General features: G+C 53.6%; 1 pseudogene; it reads right to left on the bottom strand.

Moving 5' to 3' along the window:
- Positions 1-1,082: 1,082 nt before the first annotated feature.
- Positions 1,083-13,904, bottom strand: part of LOC127925695 (serine/threonine-protein kinase SMG1-like) — a 42,760-nt pseudogene continuing 29,938 nt past the window's right edge.

Genomic DNA, 13,904 nt, shown 5'->3' with positions numbered 1-13,904 from the left:
GTTACACCACACACACCCTGCCACAAGACATCAGGAACACTAGTTGCTCCCTCAACCACTAGGCTGGTCTCGTTATCCACACCCCACCCACGTCTATCCCCAGCACACAGCCAGCCACCCATGTCTATCCCCAGCACCCAACCCACCCACGTCTAACCCCAGCACACACCCACCCACGTCTATCCCCAGCACACACACACCCACACACACACCCACGTCTATCCCCAGCACACACACACACCCACGTCCTATCCAGCACACAGCCAGCCACGTCTATCCCCAGCACACAAGCCAGCCACGTCTATCCCCAGCACACAGCCAGCCACCCACGTCTATCCCCACCACCCACGCTCTATCCCAAGCACACAGCCACAGCCACCCCGTCTATCCCCAGCACACCAACCACCCACGTCTATCCCCAGCACACCAACCCACCCACGTCTATCCCAGCACACCAACCCACCCACGCTCTATCCCCAGCACACCAACCCACCCACGTCTATCCCCAGCACACAGCCAGCCACGTCTATCCCCAGCACACAGCCACCCACGCCTAACCCCAGCACACAGCCAGCCACCCGTCTATCCCCCACCCCGTCTATCCCCACCCACCCACGTCTATCCCAAGCACACAGCCAGCCACCCACGTCTATCCCCAGCACACAACCCACCCACGTCTATCCCCACACACACACACCCACCCACGTCTAACCCCAGCACACACACACACCCACGTCTATCCCCAGCACACACCCACCCACCCGTCTATCCCCAGCCACCCACGTCTATCCCCAGCACACACCCACCCACGTCTAACCCCACCCACCCACGTCTATCCCCACCCACCCACGTCTATCCCCAGCCACCCCGTCTAACCCCAGCCACCCACGTCTAACCCAGCACCCAGCCACCCACGTCTATCCCCAGCCACCCACGTCTATCCCCAGCCACCCACGTCTAACCCCAGCACCCAGCCACCCACTGTCTATCCCCAGCCACCCGTCTAACCCCAGCACCCAGCCACCCACGTCTATCCCCAGCCACCACGTCTAACCCCAGCACACAGCCAGCCAGAGACAGACCTGGTGAGGGTGCAGAGGGCTGATGAGATGATGGTGGCCCAGCTGAAGAGCCCTGCTCTGGGTTCTCTAGGAGGAACACACTGATGCTCGATCTCCTGCAGCTGTTCTTCACACGCGTGGACCGTGGCTCCCTCGGCCTTGACACGCTCCGCCTGGCGCAGGGTGCGTGTTGGTCTCCGACGCCTGGTGCTGCAGGGCCAGCTCAACGCTGGACAGGAACTGGCACGACGCAAGGGGAGGCTGGGGGCAAACTGGACCTCATACCTGGAGGGGAGGGACGTTTGGAGAGGAAGGTAGAGCACAGATTGATAAAATAACTGTCCATTTAATGAAAATAATAAAATATTAGAGAGAGAAAGAGCGAGAGAGACAGGAGAGAGAAAGAGAGAGAGACAGAGAGAGAAGGAGAGAGAAGAGAGACAGAGACAGACAGAGACAGAGACAGACAGAGAGAGACAGAGACAGACAGAGACAGACAGACAGACAGACAGAGACAGACAGAGACAGACAGAGACAGACAGAGACAGACAGAGACAGACAGAGACAGACAGAGACAGACAGAGACAGACAGAGACAGACAGAGACAGACAGAGACAGACAGAGACAGACAGAGACAGACAGAGAAAATGAGGAAATGAGAAGGAAAGATGGCAAGAAAGAGAGGAGAGGGAAAGCCAGCATGTGTCCACTCAACTCACTGTCTGGAGATCTGCTGGCAGTGGTCAGCAGTCATGTCACAGAGCAGCTCTTCCAGCCACTGTTTCCAGAGGTGGGCCCTGTGGCGCAGCAGCACGGCCCGCGGGTACAGCAGAGCCACAGTGGCATAGCTGTGCAGTTGCTCCAGACAGCCTCGCAGGGCCCCACGGCGCTGCTGCAGCAGGGAGCCCAACTCAGCCTCCAGGCCCTCGCACTGGCTGATTAGGTGGGCCTGGCCGGCGTTCTGCAGAAGGCTGTGGCCGGGACGTAGCTGGGGAGGACCTGGGGGAGGGAGGAAGAGATAGAAGGTTAATTAATCAGGTCTATGTGACTGCTGATGTCCTGCAGTAGACTTGCCAGACAGAACCCCCCTCTCCCACCTCTACAGACACTAACCCAGGTCTATATGACTGCTGATGTCCTGCAGCAGACTGGCCAGCTGAACCAGAACCCCCCCTCTCCCACCTCTACAGACACTAACCCAGGTCTATATGACCGCTGATGTCCTGCAGTAGACTGGCCAGACAGAACCCCCTCTCCCACCTCTACAGACACTAACCCAGGTCTATGTGACTGCTGATGTCCTGCAGTAGACTGGCCAGCTGGAACCAGACACAGAACCCCCTCTCCCACCTCTACAGACACTAACCCAGGTCTATATGACTGCTGATGTCCTGCAGTAGACTGGCCAGACAGAACCCCCTCTCCCACCTCTACAGACACTAACCCAGGTCTATGTGACTGCTGATGTCCTGCAGTAGACTGGCCAGCTGGAACCAGACACAGAACCCCCTCTCCCACCTCTACAGACACTAACCCAGGTCTATATGACTGCTGATGTCCTGCAGTAGACTGGCCAGACAGAACCCCCTCTCCCACCTCTACAGACACTAACCCAGGTCTATGTGACTGCTGATGTCCTGCAGTAGACTGGCCAGACAGAACCCCCTCTCCCACCTCTACAGACACTAACCCAGGTCTATGTGACTGCTGATGTCCTGCAGTAGACTGGCCAGCTGTGTGGCCTCCAGGCTGCTGAAGGCTGCTTGGTACTGGGACACTCCACTGGTCCAGGTCCCCCTGCTGCCCTGGATCAACTCCTGGACTGGCAGCTGACGAGATGCTCTGGGTGTGTTCAGAGTACCTGGTGGGGAGGAGGAGAAAATCACATACAGAGCCAGGTCCTATATGACCATGTTCAAGAGTGTCTAATCCGTGTTGCATTGTACCACTGGCCAGACTCAGAACCCTGGTCTAGACACTCCCTCTGCAAGAGGCCAGGGTTATAACCCAGGTCTGAGTACTGAGATGGTCTGGGGTTAGAGGTCAGGAGTGTAACAGACTGTGTTCCAGGGTAAGTATGAGCTGGTCTGGGGTTAGACTGGTCAGGGGTTACATAACTGTGTTCCAGGGTGAGTATGAGGTGGTCTGGGGTTAGAGGTCAGGGGTTACATAACTGTGTTCCAGGGTGAGTAGAGGTGGTCTGGGGTTAGAGGTCAGGGGTTACATAACTGTGTTCCAGGGAGAGAGAGGTGGTCTGGGGTTAGAGGTCAGGGGTTACATAACTGTGTCCAGGGTGAGTATGAGGTGGTCTGGGGTTAGAGGTCAGGGGTTACATAACTGTGATCCAGGGTGAGTATGAGGTGGTCTGGGGTGAGAGGTCAGGGGTTACATAACTGTGTTCCAGGGTGAGTATGAGGTGGTCTGGGGTTAGAGGTCAGGGGTTACATAACTGTGATCCAGGGTGAGTATGAGGTGGTCTGGGGTTAGAGGTCAGGGGTTACATAACTGTGTTCCAGGGTGAGTATGAGATGGTCTGGGGTTAGAGGTCAGGTCAGAACTGTGTTCCAGGGTGTACTGGGGTTGAGAGGTCAGGGGTTACATAACTGTGTTCCAGGGTAAGTATGAGGTGGTCTGGGGTTAGAGGTCAGGAGTGTAACAGACCTGTGTTCCAGGGTAAGTATGAGGTGGTCTGGGGTTAGAGGTCAGGGGTGTAACAGACCTGTGTTCCAGGGTGAGTATGAGGTGGTCTGGGGTTAGAGGTCAGGAGTGTAACAGACCTGTGTTCCAGGGTGAGTATGAGGTGGTCTGAGCAGCTCTCAGCCCCCTCCAGGAAGCTCATTTCCTCCAGGATCTTGGTTGTCATCTTGTCCCCCTGAGAGAGCAGCTTCTGCAGGGTGAGGTACTCCTCCACTGCCCCCTCCACCTGGGGCAGGACCCCCAACATCTCCTCACGGTTCTTAAACCAGTTCACCTGGAGGGAGGTGGAGAAAGGGAGGGGGTGAGGTAGTGAAGGAGGGAGGGAGGTAGTGAAGGAAGGAGGGAGGTAGTGAAGGAAGGAGGGAGGTAGTGAAGGAAGGAAGGAGGTAGGTAGTGAAGGAGGGAGGTAGTGAAGGAAGGAGGTAGTGAAGTGAAGGAGGGAGGTAGTGAAGGAAGGAAGGAGGTAGGTAGTGAAGGAAGGAGGGAGGTAGTGAAGGAAGGAGGTAGTGAAGGAAGGAGGTAGTGAAGGAAGGAGGTAGTGAAGGAAGGAGGTAGTGAAGGAAGGAGGTAGTGAAGGAAGGAGGTAGTGAAGGAAGGAGGGAGTGAAGGAAGGAGGGAGGTAGTGAAGGAAGGAGGTAGTGAAGGAAGGAGGTAGTGAAGGAAGGAGGTAGTGAAGGAAGGAGGTAGTGAAGGAGGGAGGTAGTGAAGGAAGGAGGTAGTGAAGGAGGGAGGTAGTGAAGGAGGGAGGTAGTGAAGGAAGGAGGTAGTGAAGGAAGGAGGTAGTGAAGGAGGGAGGTAGTGAAGGAGGGAGGTAGTGAAGGAGGGAGGTAGTGAAGGAGGGAGGTAGTGAAGGAAGGAGAAAGAGAGGGGGTGAGGTAGTGAAGGAGGGGTAGTGAAGACAGGAGGTGAAGGAAGGAGGTAGTGAAGGAAGGAGGGGTGCTCCAAGGAAGGATAGGAAGGAGACCTGAAGGGAAGGAACAGAGTGTCATTTCAGACAGACAGAGAAGAGCTGGATGTGCCTCCGTCTCCCTGCTCACCTTGATCTCAGCCACGGAGGGAGGAGAAGAGGGAGCGTGTGATGTCTCTCTCCATCTCCCTCTTGCTCTGCTTGTCTCCGCCTGCTGCCCCCATCTGGTAACGGCCCCGGAAGCCCACCTGATGTGGTCCAGTCCACAACATACAGGTCGACCCTACAAGGAACGAGTGTCATTTCAGACAGACAGAGAGGCTGGAGCGCCTCCCTCCCGACGCTCACCTGAATCACCTGACCAATCAAAGAGGAGAGGGTTATGTCATCTCCATCTCCCTCTTGCTCTGCTTGTTCTCCGCCTGACCAATCAAAGAGGAGAGGTTAGCACCTCCCCTGGACCACCAGAGGGTGACCAATCCAAGAGGAGCAGCGTTAGCATCATCTGGACCACCTGACCAATCAAAGAGGAGAGGTTAGCATCATCTGGACCACCTGACCAATCAAAGAGGAGAGAGGGACCACCTGACCAATTAGCATCATCTGGACCACCTGACCAATCAAAGAGGAGAGGTTAGCATCATCTGGACCACCTGACCAATCAAAGGGGAGAGGTTAGCATCATCTGGACCACCTGACCAATCAGAAAAGAGAAGATTAGAATATGATTAGCATGTTTCAGAAACTTAACATTTTTTTAAAAACGTTTCAGGAATGTCTTTAAATGTGTCAGGAACGTTTTAGAAATGTTTAGAGGTAAACAAAACGAAGCTGTAAGTGAAGTTTGAGGTGATCAACAGCAGACAAAGCCAGGAAGTTTAAAGGAGTTTAATGTCACCCAAGGCACCACAGCAGAAGAGTCTCCGAAATGTTCCACTAGCTAGTACCTGTTCACAGGAGACTGTTCCACTAGCTAGTACCTGTTCACAGGAGACTGTTCCACTAGCTAGTACCTGTTCACTGTTCCAGGAGACTGTTCCACTAGCTAGTACCTGTTGACAGGAGACTGTTCCACTAGCTAGTACCTGTTCACAGGAGACTGTTCCACTAGTTAGTACCTGTTGACAGGAGACTGTTCCACTAGTTAGTACCTGTTCACAGGAGTCTGTTCCACTAGTTAGTACCTGTTCACAGGAGACTGTTCCACTAGTTAGTACCTGTTCACAGGAGACTGTTCCACTAGTTAGTACCTGTTCACAGGAGACTGTTCCACTAGTTAGTACCTGTTCACAGGAGACTGTTCCACTAGTTAGTACCTGTTCACAGGAGACTGTTCCACTAGTTAGTACCTGTTCACAGGAGACTGTTCCACTAGTTAGTACCTGTTCCCAGGAGACTGTTCCACTAGTTAGTACCTGTTCACAGGAGACTGTTCCACTAGTTAGTCCCTGTTCACAGGACTGTTCCACTAGCTAGTACCTGTTCACAGGAGACTGTTCCACTAGCTAGTACCTGTTCACAGGAGACTGTTCCACTAGTTAGTACCTGTTCACAGGAGACTGTTCCACTAGCTAGTACCTGTTCACAGGAGACTGTTCCACTAGCTAGTACCTGTTCACAGGAGACTGTTCCACTAGTTAGTACCTGTTCACAGGAGACTGTTCCACTAGTTAGTACCTGTTCACAGGAGACTGTTCCACTAGTTAGTACCTGTTCACAGGAGACTGTTCCACTAGTTAGTACCTGTTCACAGGAGACTGTTCCACTAGTTAGTACCTGTTCACAGGAGACTGTTCCACTAGTTAGTACCTGTTCACAGGAGACTGTTCCACTAGTTAGTACCTGTTCACAGGAGACTGTTCCACTAGTTAGTACCTGTTCACAGGAGACTGTTCCACTAGCTAGTACCTGTTCACAGGAGACTGTTCCACTAGTTAGTACCTGTTCACAGGAGACTGTTCCACTAGTTAGTACCTGTTCACAGGAGTCTGAAGACTGTTCCACTAGCTAGTACCTGTTCACAGGAGACTGTTCCACTAGTTAGTACCTGTTCACAGGAGACTGTTCCACTAGTTAGTACCTGTTCACAGGAGACTGTTCCACTAGTTAGTACCTGTTCACAGGAGACTGTTCCACTAGTTAGTACCTGTTCACAGGAGACTGTTCCACTAGTTAGTACCTGTTCACAGGAGACTGTTCCACTAGTTAGTACCTGTTCACAGGAGACTGTTCCACTAGTTAGTACCTGTTCACAGGAGACTGTTCCACTAGTTAGTACCTGTTCACAGGAGACTGTTCCACTAGTTAGTACCTGTTCACAGGAGACTGTTCCACTAGTTAGTACCTGTTCACAGGAGACTGTTCCACTAGCTAGTACCTGTTCACAGGAGACTGTTCCACTAGTTAGTACCTGTTCACAGACAGACTGTTCCACTAGTTAGTACCTGTTCACAGGAGACTGTTCCACTAGTTAGTACCTGTTGACAGGAGACTGTTCCACTAGTTAGTACCTGTTGACAGGAGACTGTTCCACTAGCTAGTACCTGTTGACAGGAGACTGTTCCACTAGTTAGTACCTGTTCACAGGAGACTGTTCCACTAGTTAGTACCTGTTCACACACACAGGAGACTGTTCCACTAGTTAGTACCTGTTCACACACACAGGAGACTGTTCACACTAGTTAGTACCTGTTCACAGGAGACTGTTCCACTAGTTAGTACCTGTTCACAGGAGACTGTTCCACTAGCTAGTACCTGTTCACAGGACAGTCTGAAGATGCCCTCCACCCCAGTGACTCCCAGGGCCGTCATCACACACACAGAGAGTTCATCACACACACACACAGAGGTCATCACACAATCACAGAGCACTTTCTCACACACACAGGTACACACACACAGAGAACTCTTCCCTGGAGACCACACACACACAGAGAGAAACATCACACACACAGAGAGAGAAACATCACACACACACAGAGAGAGAAACATCACACACACAGAGAGAATCATCACACACACAGAAGAATCATCACACACACACAGAGAGAAACATCACACACACACAGAGAGAACATCACACACACACAGAGAAACATCACAGAACATCACACATCACACAGAGAGAACATCACACAGAGAGAATCATCACGCAGAGAAACATCACATCAGAGAAACATCACACAGAGAGAATCATCACAGAGAGAATCATCACAGAGAATCATCACAGAGAGATCATCACACACACAGAGAGAAATCACACACACACACACACACACACACACACACACACACACACACACACACCATCACACCACAGCAGGACAAACAGCAGTGAAATCACAGTGAAACCTGTCTAAACCAGGGGGGTCGCTGCTCGTTCAAACCTCAAAAATAGAACTATTTATTTACCTTTCTCGAAGCAGACGTTGTAGTCGATGTGCACCACCTCTCCCGTCGTCATGTCAATCAGCACGTTGTCAAGGTGACGGTCGCCGAGGCCGATGATGTAGCCCACCATAGACATCACAGCAGTGGACCTGGCGTAGGACTGTGGCAGGAGGAAGAGGAGGAGGAAGAAGAGGAGCGTTCATTTCCCATTAATTAGCCACCAGTAAAGGTTTAATTTGACATTTGTTGACGTCTCCACTTCCCAAGCATTAGTCCAAAATGGCTTCCTTTCCTTCATCTGCACGAGTCAGAGAGCCTAGCCAGGTGGATCCATAGAGGAAGATAGAGGACCTTTTGTTTTTACATTTACCCCCAACTTCGTGGTATTCAATTGTTGTTAGTAATTACTATCTTGTCTCATCGCTACAACTCCCGTGAGGGGCTTTCGGGAGAGACGAAGGTTGAAAGCCATGCGTCCTCAAAACCCAACCCAACCAGCCGTACTGCTTCTTAACACAGCGCCATCCAACCCGGAAGCCAGCCGCACCAATGTCGGAGGAAACACTGTGAACCTGGCAACCTTGGTCAGCGTGCACTGCGCCAGCCCGCCACAGGGAGTCGCTGGTGCGCGATGAGACAAGGACAACCCTACAGGCCAAGCCCTCCCTAACCCGGACGACGCTAGGCCAATTGTGCGTCGCCCCATGAACCTCCCCGGTCGCGGCCGGCTGTCGACAGAGCCTGGACATGAAACCAGAGTCTCTGGTGGCTCCGCCACAGTGCTGCAGTGCCCTACCCGAGGACCGATAGAGGTGAATCCATAGAGTAAGATAGAGGGACCTTTTAGTATGGAAATTAACAGATCTACAAAGATGAGTCCTTTATCAACTCTATGAGTGGATCCTGTATCCAGTCTTAGTTAAGCCATGTTTTCACATCAGCTGTTTTCACATCAGTGCAGATGAAGGAAAGGATACGAGGAAGAAGCAGCCACACAACCTGTGTGACCTCTAACCCTTGACTGACTGACAGTAAACCCCTGTTTGACCTTTGACCCCAGCTCACCTGTGTGACCCTCCACCACTCGCTAGATCGTGGTACAGGAGCACCACAGCTCTTTTCCAGCAGGTTTTCAGATCGTTGTTTTCGCCATCAGCTCCTTAAGTTGTTTTCACATCCCTCATCACGCTGAGCGGCCAATCGCGCCGCAAACATCAGGCTGAGCCCCACCCCTTCAGGGCGGGGCCTATCTTGCTGTAGTAGAGCTCACTGGGCCGTGGAACCAGAGGGAGGGGCTGGGGCTGCTGCTGGAACGATCCTGGGCCTGGGGGAGGAGCGAGAGACAGAAAGTGATGAGAGATGAGTACAGACAGAACTCAAGGCCCAACAAAGTGCCTGGCATTGCCATAGTTTCAATGTTGAATGTAATTGAGCTCTACACATTCACAGAGCAAGTTCCTACAATATATCACCCACACACACACACACCTCCACCCTCACAACCATTACCTTCTGAGCCTGCAGCACGGCCTCTCTCTGCTGCCAGCGCTTGTAGAGGCCGCACCAGAGCGGCGTGGCGCCCGTCCACCCATTGGATGAGTCCTGAGCGCGTCCCCAGCACGGTGACGGAGTAGTGGCGGGCGTGGAAATGGGGGCGTTCCTGCTGGTTCAGGGCTAGAGGAGAACAGAGTTATGCTCTGTAGACAACAGCAGCAGTCGTGGACCACATGAAACAGCCCGTCTTTCCCAGCAGCAGTTAATATTACTGGAACAAGCCTTCAGGTTTAATCACCTATTTTACTACTTCTATTATTTGTTAAATCTTTTTTAAATATATTTCTTTAATGTTTGGTGTATTTTTCACAGTTGAACTACACAGAGCCCATACCCTGTACTCTGTGTTGTCTCTAGCTGGACCAGCACAGGACCCATACCCTGTACTCTGTTGTCTCTAGCTGGACCAGCACAGGCCCCCATACCCTGTACTCTGCGTTGTCCTAGCCAGGCACAGGACCCCATACCCTGTACTCTGTGTTGTCTCTGGCTGGACCAGCACAGGACCCCATACCCTGGACTCTGTGTTGTCTCTGGCTGGACCAGCACAGGACCCATACCCTGTACTGCTGTGTTGTCTCTAGCTGGACCAGCACAGGCCCCCATTCCCTGTACTCTGTGTTGTCTCTGGCTGGACCAGCACAGGACCCCATACCCCTGTACTCTGTATTGTCTCTGGCTGGACCAGCACAGGACCCCATACCCTGTACTCTGTGTTGTCTCTAGCTGGACCAGCACAGGCCCCCATACCCTGTACTCTGTGTTGTCTCTGGCTGGACCAGCACAGGACCCCATACCCTGTACTCTGTGTTGTCTCTAGCTGGACCAGCACAGGCCCCATACCCTGTACTCTGTGTTGTCTCTAGCTGGACCAGCACAGGCCCCATACCCTGTACTCTGTGTTGTCTCTGGCTGGACCAGCACAGGCCCCATACACTGTACTCTGTGTTGTCTCTGGCTGGACCAGCACAGGACCAATACCCTGTACTCTGTGTTGTCTCTGGCTGGACCAGCACAGGACCCCATACCCTGTACTCTGTGTTGTCTCTAGCTGGACCAGCACAGGACCCATACCCTGTACTCTGTGTTGTCTCTAGCTGGACCAGCACAGGACCCCATACCCTGTACTCTGTGTTGTCTCTGGCTGGACCAGCACAGGCCCCATACCCTGTACTCTGTGTTGTCTCTGGCTGGACCAGCACAGGACCCCATACCCTGTACTCTGTGTTGTCTCTAGCTGGACCAGCACAGGACCCATACCCTGTACTCTGTGTTGTCTCTGGCTGGACCAGCACAGGACCCATACCCTGTACTCTGTGTTGTCTCTAGCTGGACCAGCACAGGACCCATACCCTGTACTCTGTGTTGTCTCTAGCTGGACCAGCACAGGCCCCCATACCCTGTACTCTGTGTTGTCTCTGGCTGGACCAGCACAGGCCCCATACCCTGTACTCTGTGTTGTCTCTGGCTGGACCAGCACAGGACCCATACCCTGTACTCTGTGTTGTCTCTAGCTGGACCAGCACAGGACCCATACCCTGTACTCTGTGTTGTCTCTGGCTGGACCAGCACAGGCCCCCATACCCTGTACTCTGTGTTGTCTCTGGCTGGACGAGCACAGGCCCCCATACCCTGTACTCTGTGTTGTCTCTGGCTGGACGAGCACAGGCCCCCATACCCTGTACTCTGTGTTGTCTCTGGCTGGACGAGCACAGGACCCCATACCCTGTACTCTGTGTTGTCTCTGGCTGGACCAGCACAGGACCCATACCCTGTACTCTGTGTTGTCTCTAGCTGGACGAGCACAGGACCCCATACCCTGTACTCTGTGTTGTCTCTAGCTGGACCAGCACAGGACCCCATACCCTGTACTCTGTGTTGTCTCTGGCTGGACCAGCACAGGCCCCATCCCTGTACTCTGTGTTGTCTCTAGCTGGACCAGCACAGGCCCCATACCCTGTACTCTGTGTTGTCTCTGGCTGGACCAGCACAGGCCCCCATACCCTGTACTCTGTGTTGTCTCTAGGCTGGACCAGCACAGGACCCCATACCCTGTACTCTGTGTTGTCTCTAGGCTGGACCAGCACAGGACCCATACCCTGTACTCTGTGTTGTCTCTAGCTGGACCAGCACAGGACCCCATACCCTGTACTCTGTGTTGTCTCTAGCTGGACCAGCACAGGACCCATACCCTGTACTCTGTGTTGTCTCTGGCTGGACCAGCACAGGACCCCATACCCTGTACTCTGTGTTGTCTCTGGCTGGACCAGCACAGGACCCATACCCTGTACTCTGTGTTGTCTCTGGCTGGACCAGCACAGGACCCCATACCCTGTACTCTGTGTTGTCTCTGGCTGGACCAGCACAGGACCCCATACCCTGTACTCTGTGTTGTCTCTAGCTGGACCAGCACAGGACCCCATACCCTGTACTCTGTGTTGTCTCTGGCTGGACGAGCACAGGCCCCCATACCCTGTACTCTGTGTTGTCTCTGGCTGGACCAGCACAGGCCCCATACCCTGTACTCTGTGTTGTCTCTAGCTGGACCAGCACAGGCCCCATACCCTGTACTCTGTGTTGTCTCTGGCTGGACCAGCACAGGCCCCCATACCCTGTACTCTGTGTTGTCTCTGGCTGGACCAGCACAGGCCCCCATACCCTGTACTCTGTGTTGTCTCTGGCTGGACCAGCACAGGCCCCCATACCCTGTACTCTGTGTTGTCTCTGGCTGGACCAGCACAGGACCCCATACCCTGTACTCTGTGTTGTCTCTGGCTGGACCAGCACAGGCCCCCATACCCTGTACTCTGTGTTGTCTCTAGCTGGACCAGCACAGGACCCATACCCTGTACTCTGTGTTGTCTCTAGCTGGACCAGCACAGGCCCCATACCCTGTACTCTGTGTTGTCTCTAGCTGGACCAGCACAGGACCCATACCCTGTACTCTGTGTTGTCTCTAGCTGGACCAGCACAGGCCCCATACCCTGTACTCTGTGTTGTCTCTAGCTGGACCAGCACAGGACCCATACCCTGTACTCTGTGTTGTCTCTAGCTGGACCAGCACAGGACCCATACCCTGTACTCTGTGTTGTCTCTGGCTGGACCAGCACAGGCCCCATACCCTGTACTCTGTGTTGTCTCTGGCTGGACCAGCCTCGTATTTTAAATGATCGATCAATGATGTTACCTTGGTGAACATGGTGTTGACTATGGAAAGGAACTGCATGATTCGCTCATCTAGGTGGAGGTCCTCCAGACCTGAAAGAGGGAGAGAGAGGAGGAAGGAGAGGGAGGAATAGAGTCAAATCAGAGAGAGAAAGGAGAGAGAGGAGGAAGGAGGTAGAGTTAGGAGGAGAAAGGAGAGGGAGGGAGAGAGAGGAGGAAGGAGGTAGAGTTAGGAGGAGAGAGGAGAGGGAGGGAGAGAGAGGAGGAAGGAGGTAGAGTTAGGAGGAGAGAGGGAGAGGAGGAGGAAGGAGGTAGAGTTAGGAGGAGAGGGAGAGGGAGGGAGAGAGAGGAGGAAGGAGGTAGAGTTAGGAGGAGAGAGGAGAGGGAGGGAGAGAGAGGAGGAAGGAGGTAGAGTTAGGAGGAGAGGGAGGGAGAGAGAGGAGGAAGGAGGTAGAGTTAGGAGGAGAGAGGAGGGGAGGGAGAGAGTTAGGAAGGAGGTAGAGTTAGGAGGAGGGGAGGGAGAGAGAGGAGGAAGGAGGTAGAGTTAGGAGGAGAGAGGAGAGGGAGGGAGAGAGAGGAGGAAGGAGGTAGAGTTAGGAGGAGAGAGGAGAGGGAGGGAGAGAGGAGGAAGGAGGTAGAGTTAGGGAGGAGAGGGAGGGAGGAGAGAGGAGGAAGGAGGTAGAGTTAGGAGGAGAGAGGAGAGGGAGGGAGAGAGAGGAGGAAGGAGGTAGAGTTAGGAGGAGAGAGGAGAGGGGGGAAGAGGGAGAGTTAGAGGAAGGAGGAAGAGTTAGGAGGAGGAAGGAGGAGAGGGAGGGAGAGGGAGAGAAGGAAGGAGGTAGAGTTAGGAGGAGAGAGGAGAGGGAGGGAGAGAGAGGAGGAAGGAGGTAGAGTTAGGAGGAGAGGGAGGGAGAGAGAGGGAGGAAGGAGGTAGAGTTAGGAGGAGAGAGGGAGAGGGAGGGAGAGTGTGAGGAAGGAGGTAGAGTTGTGTGGAGAGGGAGGGAGAGAGAGGAGGAAGGAGGGAGAGTTAGGAGGAGAGAGGAGAGGGAGGGAGAGAGAGGAGGAAGGAGGTAGAGTTAGGAGGAGAGAGGAGGAAGGAGGGAGAGAGAGAGGAGGAAGGAGGTAGAGTTAGG

This window comes from Oncorhynchus keta, unplaced genomic scaffold, assembly GCF_023373465.1.
Source record: "Oncorhynchus keta strain PuntledgeMale-10-30-2019 unplaced genomic scaffold, Oket_V2 Un_contig_6097_pilon_pilon, whole genome shotgun sequence".
NCBI classification, from domain to species: Eukaryota; Metazoa; Chordata; class Actinopteri; order Salmoniformes; family Salmonidae; genus Oncorhynchus; species Oncorhynchus keta.
Note: the sequence above shows the minus strand (reverse complement) of the source record. Positions and strands in the feature narration are given on the sequence as shown.